The sequence below is a fragment of the Oncorhynchus keta genome, chromosome 26 (genome assembly GCF_023373465.1).
Source record: "Oncorhynchus keta strain PuntledgeMale-10-30-2019 chromosome 26, Oket_V2, whole genome shotgun sequence".
Taxonomy (NCBI): domain Eukaryota; kingdom Metazoa; phylum Chordata; class Actinopteri; order Salmoniformes; family Salmonidae; genus Oncorhynchus; species Oncorhynchus keta.
The window spans coordinates 905932-913388 of NC_068446.1; the positions used below are offsets into that span (position 1 = coordinate 905932).

Genomic DNA, 7457 nt, shown 5'->3' on the forward strand with positions numbered 1-7457 from the left:
GGAGGGAACAGAGGATTGGGAGACTGATCCTGTCTAAGGTAATGCCCCTCCTTGCTTTACCTCCACCTCCCTCCCTATCTAGCAACCCTCCTCACCCCTCCCCCTTACCCCTCCCGGCCTCACACCCTGATCAGCCCAACCAGGTTCTACCTCTGGAGTAAGGGAGGCTGGGACCTTGGGCTCCCGTCACCCCAAGACCCCCCCCTGCTCTCTATTATTGAGGAGATTAATGGGACTCTTCTCTAATCACACCCCTCATACCTCTCCCCCATCCAAGAAGGAGCCAAGGGTGAGAGGTCAGGGATTACTGCTGCCATAAATGGAGAAATGTGGGTTTGAGAGAGAGCGAGTGAGAGAGATGTAAATGGATATATAGGCGAGGTAAGTGCTGCAGACATGGAGACTAGAGAAAGGGATGAGAGCAACCGAAAACATAGAGAGAAACAGGATAGAGAGAAAGAGAGAGAGAGGGGAAGGAGAGCTAGAGAGGGAAAGTGAGGAAGGGAAATATGATCTGGGAGCATGCGTCAGCCGTCTGCCATCAGGCTTGTAAAAGCATTCTGGCCTAGCTGCTGGCACCCACACACACACACACACACACACACACACACACACACACACACACACACACACACACACACACACACACACACACACACACACACACACATACACACACATGCTACACACACACACACACACACACACACACACACACACACACACACACACACACACACACACACACACACACACACACACACACACACACACACACACACACACACACACACACACACACACACACACACACACACACACACACACACACACACACACTGGGCCGGTTGTTATGAGCATTATTATCATCCGCTGGAACAGAGCAGCAGAATGCACTCAACTTTATTACATGGTCAACCTCTCTGTAACACACACACACACACACACCTCTTACACTAACACAGCATCACTAACCATGTTACTCACATCATCATTGTCAAATCACCATGACGCTAGACATTGTCCGGAACCCCAGACAGACACGATGATGAGACATGATTTTACATAATGCATTTGACATCATATATGAGGAGGGATGATGTGAAATGAACAGGGCAGTTAACCCACTGTTCCCCTGAACAAGGCAGTTTACCCACTGTTCCCCTGAACAAGGCAGTTTACCCACTGTTCCCCTGAACAAGGCAGTTAACCCACTGTTCCCCTGAACAAGGCAGTTAACCCACTGTTCCCCTGAACAAGGCAGTTAACCCACTGTTCCCCTGAACAAGGCAGTTAACCCACTGTTCCCCTGAACAAGGCAGTTAACCCACTGTTCATAGACCAGTTAACCCACTGTTCCCCAGTAGGCCATCATTGTAAATAAGAATTTGTTCTTAACTGATGTACCTATTAAAAAAAGGTTCATAAAAAAAAAATATATATTTAACAGGCTGGTGGCCTGCATGTGAAATGTCTTGTACGGTATCTGTATGTTAACAGCTGGTCTGTGTTTTTGTGCGTGCAACTGTCCTATCTATCTATCTATCTATCTATCTATCTATCTATCTATCTATCTATCTATCTATCTATCTATCTATCTATCTCTCTCTCTCTCTCTCTCTCTCTCTCTCTCTCTCTCTCTCTCTCTCTCTCTCTCTCTCTCTCTATCTATCTATCTATCTATCTATCTATCTATCTATCTATCTATCTATCTATCTATCTATCTATCTATCTATCTATCTATCTATCTATCTATCTATCTATCTATCTATCTATATATCTATCTATCTCTCAGCCCCTCTATCTCTCAGCCCCTCTATCTCTCAGCCCCTCTATCTCTCAGCCCCTCTATCTCCCAGCCCCTCTATCTCTCAGCCCCTCTATCCCTCAGCCCCTCTATCTCTCAGCCCCTCTATCTCTCAGCCCCTCTATCTCTCGTCCCCTCTATCTCTCCCCTCTATCTCTCAGCCCCTCTATCTCTCGTCCCTCTATCTCTCGGCCCCTCTATCTCTCGGCCCCTCTATCCCTCGGCCCCTCTATCCCTCGGCCCCTCTATCCCTCGGCCCCTCTATCTCTCGGCCCCTCTATCTCTCGGCCCCTCTATCTCTCGGCCCCTCTATCCATACCAATCATTGTTTTGTTCCTCTCCTCCTCTCTGGCCCAGGCCGCTCTGTTTGTTCCAAAGGTGATCTCTGGCTGCAATGACCCCATTAGAGCGAGAGAAATATAATAGAGAGAAAGGTTATAAGACTGGAGAGATAAACTAAGTTACCATCCAATCTTTTTACGCGATAAAAAAAATGTAATGACAGGCCTGATGGAAACAGACATTTTTTTCAGTAAAAATAAAAGACCCTAGACAAGGTTGTATCTTTTTGTTTCAGAAAACATTTATGCAAGAAATGTCAGTGGACATGCTTTTATGCACAAATATTAATATAATTACCATCATATCGAAGTAAACTTGGAGTCACGCGATGACATGTGACGTGGTCCTCCCACTGCGAAAACATGCAGAGTCTATTAGGCTACAGATGACATGAATTATAATGAATTTCACAGGGGTGGTGAATGCGCAAGGTGATGAGTTTGATGCCCCTTTCCCACAAATATTGACGATCTTATTCTGGTGACATGATCATTGATGCTTAGATGTCGTTTGTCAAATAAAAAAAATAAAAAAATCCTGCCCTTAGTAATAATAGTCTGATCATGTAAACTATACCGATACAGTACCGTGTCTGTATCTGCGCCCTGTTCGCTAGAGCGCACGTGCCAATACCAGACGGGGCATACTCGCTATATAGTGAAAAAAATGTTGGTGAGAAAACCATCAGTAGAGTTGAGACAACCCCGTAGTAGAATAGTTGATCTATTTAGCTAGTCGACTTATTCCTCTGAAGGCGCATTAAAATCACGAGGGAAATGGAGGGAAATGGAGGGAAATGGAGGGAAATGCACCAAAATGATTTGATCCCAGCATTCCATTCATACTGGATTGTTTTCTCCTCCTAAATAAACTCAGCAAAAAAAGAAACGTCCATTTTTCAGGACCCTGTCTTTCAAAGATAATTTGTAAAAATCCAAATTACTTCACAGATCTTCATTGTAAAGGAAGCACAAGCATTTCTCTACACTCGCATTAACATCTGCTAACCATGTGTATGTGACAAATAACATTTGATTTGAAAGGGTTTTAACACTGTTTCCCATGCTTGTTCAATGAACCATAAACAATGAATGAACATGCACCTGTGGAACGTCGTGAAGACACTAACAGTAATCAGACAGGGGCGGCAGGGTATCCTAGTGGTTAGAGCGTTGGACTAGTAACCGGAAGGTTGCGAGTTCAAACCCCTGAGCTGACAAGGTACAAATCTGTCGTTCTGCCCCTGAACAGGCAGTTAACACACTGTTCCTAGGCTGTCATTGAAAATAAGAATTTGTTCTTAACTGACTTGCCTAGTTAAATAAAGGTACAAAAAATAAATTAAGGTCACCGTGAGAACATATGAAAACTTAGGACACTAAAGAGGCCTTTGGACTGACTCTGAAAAACACCAAAGGAAAGATGCCCAGGGTCCCTGCTCATCTGTGTGAACATGCCTTAGGCATGCTGCAAGGAGGCATGAGGACTGCAGATGTGGCCAGGGAAATAAATTGCAATGTCTGTACTGTGAGACGCCTAAGACAGAGAGACAGGATGGACAGCTGGTTGTCCCCCCTTTGTTCAGGGACACATTATTCAACTTCTGTTAGTCACATGTCTGTGGAACTTGTTCAATTTATGTCTCAGTTGTTATGTTCATACAAATAAGTTTGCCGAAAATAAACACAGTTGTGTGCGAACAGCACCATTTAAACCCAGAGTTTTTAGCATGGTCAAGCATGTTAGTGAGTGGGACTAAATGTAACACAATTGTAAAGGGTTTTAACACGGTTTCCCATGCTTAGACCCACCCGTTGTATAAAATATTATATTTGGGATCTAGCTAATGATTAGCCCAATAGGGTAAATGCAGCTAGGCAACCCCATGCTTCAGCCTATTTATGTATAGCCACTATGCTACATCAGTTGGGCTACATGTGATAATGCTTATTGCTAATAGCATACCTAATAATATGGACTATGCATAGGCAGACATCTAATTAGTGTAATAGAATAATTTACCCGGGCGCGAACCAGGGACCTTCTGCACACATCAACAACAGTCACCCACGAAGCATCGTTACCCATCGCTCCACAAAAGCCACGGAGAGCAAGGGGAACTACTACTTCAAGGTCTCAGAGCAAGTGACGTAACCGATTGAAACGCTATTTAGCGCACACCGCTAACTAAGCTAGCCGTTTCACATCCGTTACATTAGCATAATAAAACATTGTCCATAAAAATGTTTTTTTTTTATTGTGTCCATCTCAATCCACCGCATCTGCTCAGTAACACTTCCACAGTGAAAGGTGACAGAGCTAGAGTAGTGAGTAGTGTTTGCCAGGCCATGAGACATCCCGAAAATCGGTCTTCTCACAAAATCCTCTGTAGTGTGCGAATGGTTTGGCCTACAAACTATTACGACCTCTCTATGGGAAGATGACACTTTCACCAGTCTCAACGTCAACAGTGAAGAGGCGACTCTGGGATGCTGGCCTTCTAGGCAGAGTTGCAAAGAAAAAGCCATATCTCAGACTGGCCAACAGACACTGGACAGAGGAACTCTGCCTCGAAGGCCAGCATCCCGGAGTCGCCTCTTCACTGTTGACGTTGAGACTGGTGTTTTGCGGATACTATTTAATGAAGCTGCCAGTTGAGAACTTGTGAGGCGTCTGTTTCTCGAACTAGACACTTCAATATATTTGTCTTCTTGCTCAGTTGTGCACCGGGGCCTCCCACTCCTCTTTATTGTCTGGTTAGAGCCAGTGGTGGTAGGATCATGGGGATGTTGTGGGGATGTTTTTTCAGTGGCGGACTGGGAGACTAGTCAGGGTCGATGGAAAGATGAATGGAGCAAAGTACAGAGAGATCCTAGATGGAAACCCTCTCCAAAGCACTCAGGACCTCAGACTGGGGTGAAGGTTCACCGTCCAACAGGACAACGACCCTAAGCACACAACCAAGACAACACAGAAGTGGCTTCGGGACAAGTCTCTGAATGTTCGAGTGGCCCAGCCAGAGCCCGGACTTGAACCCAATCGGAACATCCCTGGAGAGACCTGAAATGTCTATCCATCCTGTCAGAGCTTGAGAGGATCTGCAGAGAAGAATGGGAGAAACTCCCCAAATACAGGTGTGCCAAGCCTATAGTGTCGTACCCAAGAAGACTCAAGGCTGTAATCGCTGCTAAAGGTGCTTCAACAAAGTACTGAGTAAAGGCTCTGAATACTTATATAAATGTGATATTTCAGTTTTTTTATTTGTAATACATGTAGCTTGATTAGGGAAAAACCCAATTTAATCCATTTTAGAATAAGGCTGTAACGTAACATAAAAAGTCAAGGGATCTGAATACTTTTCCGAATGCTCTTCTACATATTTTCCCAGCGGAAACACTGGTGTGTTATAACCTCAATACATACACAGCAATGCCTCAGTATCGACAGAGCAGCAGCACTATGTGGTCGTTTAACTGACTACTGTGTCTTTGGCTGCCACTGGCTGCACACACAGTGTTAAATTAAGAGACGGAGGAAGGGTGTAGCGAGAGACAAGGAGAAGAGGAAATAAGACAATAGGGGATGGAAAAGAGAAAGGGACGAATGTAGAGGGGAGAGGAGTTGAGGGGAGAGGAGATGCGAGGGGGCTACAAGGAGCTGTCACACATCACTGCTTCTTAATGGAAGAACAGAGCAGGCCTCCCTCGCTCTCTCCCTCCAACTCGCCATTTTGTCTTTCTCTACCTCTAACACTACACCCTCACTCCATTCTAAATATCTCTCTTTTTGTATCTCACCTGCCTATCCCTTTTCTGTTCGTAAAATCAGAGAGATTTACGATGGAGAGAGGAAGGGAGAAGTGGAGGATGTAGGGATGAGGCAGAGAGAGGGTTAATAGTCGACTGTGTGAATGGGCAGACTACATTTTCCACTTGAATTTGATTTGTTGAAGAAAGACAGAGAAAGGGATTCAGAGAAGGAGAGGCAAGAGTGGGAAGGGAGAGAAGGGGAGTGGGAGGGTTAATAATTGATGCGAACACACACACACACACACACACACACACACACACACACACACACACACACACACACACACACACACACACACACACACACACACACTCTCCTCTCCTGTGATCTTGTGTAGTGTCCTCTACCCTGCCTGCTGCCAACCAGACCGACTGATTTCTCCTGATGAATCTGCAGCAGTTTAATCTTGATTAAAATCAGATAGTATCACACTGACTGCACAACCCTACCGATGGTCACGCACACACACACAACACACACTCAATCACTGCACAAGTATGTCTAGGGGAGAGGAAAAGGTCAGTAATACTGAAAAGGTCAGTATTTCCTTGGGACGCCCCTACCCCCTACCCCTTACCCCTACCCCCTACCCCTTACCCCTTACCCCTACCCCCTACCCTTACCCCCTACCCCCTACCCCCTACCCCCTACCCTTACCCCCTACCCTTACCCCCTACCCTTACCCCCTACCTCCTACCCCCTACCCTCTACCCCCTACCCCCTACCCTTACCCCCTACCCTTACCCCCTACCCTTACCCCCTACCCCCTACCCTTACCCCCTACCCTCTACCCCCTACCCCTACCCTACCCCCTACCCCTACCCCTACCCTACCCCCTACCCCTACCCTTACCCCCTACCCTTACCCCCTACCCCTACCCTTACCCCCTACCCCCTACCCTTACCCCCTACCCCCTACCCCCTACCCTTACCCCCTACCCCCTACCCTTACCCTACCCCTACCCCCTACCCCTACCCCCTACCCTTACCCCCTACCCCTACCCTTACCCTAACCTTACAGCCAGGTCACCTGTGAAACAAGTCAGTATTCAACGTCCACCCATGTCTGAGGACGTTGGGAGATGACGTGGAAACCGACCACTAGGGGGCAACAGTGAGCGCCGTTTCCTTCAGGTAGGTTTTGGTTTTGCTGGGACTTAAGCATCTGCCTCTGGTGCCAAAGGTACAATAGGTATTAACGTGTTCACTGCCGTCTCGTCTCCACTGCTGAACAGTCAGAATGGGGAAAGGTGCATCTCATTAAAACAAGTCTGCAGACCTTCGTCACAGGACAGCTCCGAAAGTTTATCCTCAAGAACAGGTGACAAGCTGTGTCTCTCCAGTGCTGGTTAATGGATGATGCATCCACTGCTTTGTGAACCATGTCCACATCTCGCTCATCAGCCAGAGTTGAGAATAGGTCAACCACTCTGTCTCTCCAGGTGCCCAGCTTTTTCTTGAAAGCGGCAATTGTATCGTTTGCTTGGAAAATGTAACTT

At 46.5% G+C, this 7457-nt stretch overlaps 1 protein-coding gene across 1 annotated transcript in view; it reads left to right on the top strand.

Annotated features, from left to right (window-relative positions):
* The window catches only part of LOC118358605 (rho GTPase-activating protein 39-like), a 230838-nt gene that overhangs the window by 67719 nt on the left and 155662 nt on the right, over positions 1–7457 (top strand).